Source organism: Poecilia reticulata, linkage group LG11, assembly GCF_000633615.1.
Source record: "Poecilia reticulata strain Guanapo linkage group LG11, Guppy_female_1.0+MT, whole genome shotgun sequence".
NCBI lineage: Eukaryota > Metazoa > Chordata > Actinopteri > Cyprinodontiformes > Poeciliidae > Poecilia > Poecilia reticulata.
In genome coordinates, this window is record NC_024341.1 from 18,747,561 (window position 1) to 18,748,053 (window position 493).

The window sequence follows — 493 nt, forward strand, 5'->3', positions numbered from 1 at the left end:
CATGAATTGATAAATAGCAAAACATTTTGTCTGTAATTAAATATTTAATTTACAAACTACATATTTAATTTGAAAACTAAATATTTATTTTGAAAACTCAATATCTAGCATGTGAATTAAATATTTAGCTTGGAACTCTGACATTTGTAAATGTATGAATAACCTGGTGAAAATATGAATTTGAAAAATTAATTCTCGCATTTTTTTCTCTCTATGACAGGCTGTTAATTTTTTACAGTGTAACTGTTCATACACAAGCAGTACAGGTGCCAATACTTTGCGCGTCTGTTGGTTCCCATGTTTGTTCTTTAATAACAGGTTTATTTACCGGTAGACATGGCGGATCGTTCATGTTCGCATCAGAGTAAATTATTCACACCGAATCTGGGTGACTCGGCACGGATGCTTCGGTTCCGTCAGGAGGGGGAGGGGGAGCTACGGCGGTGTTTTACATGTTTTATTAACACACACACACACACACACACACACACAC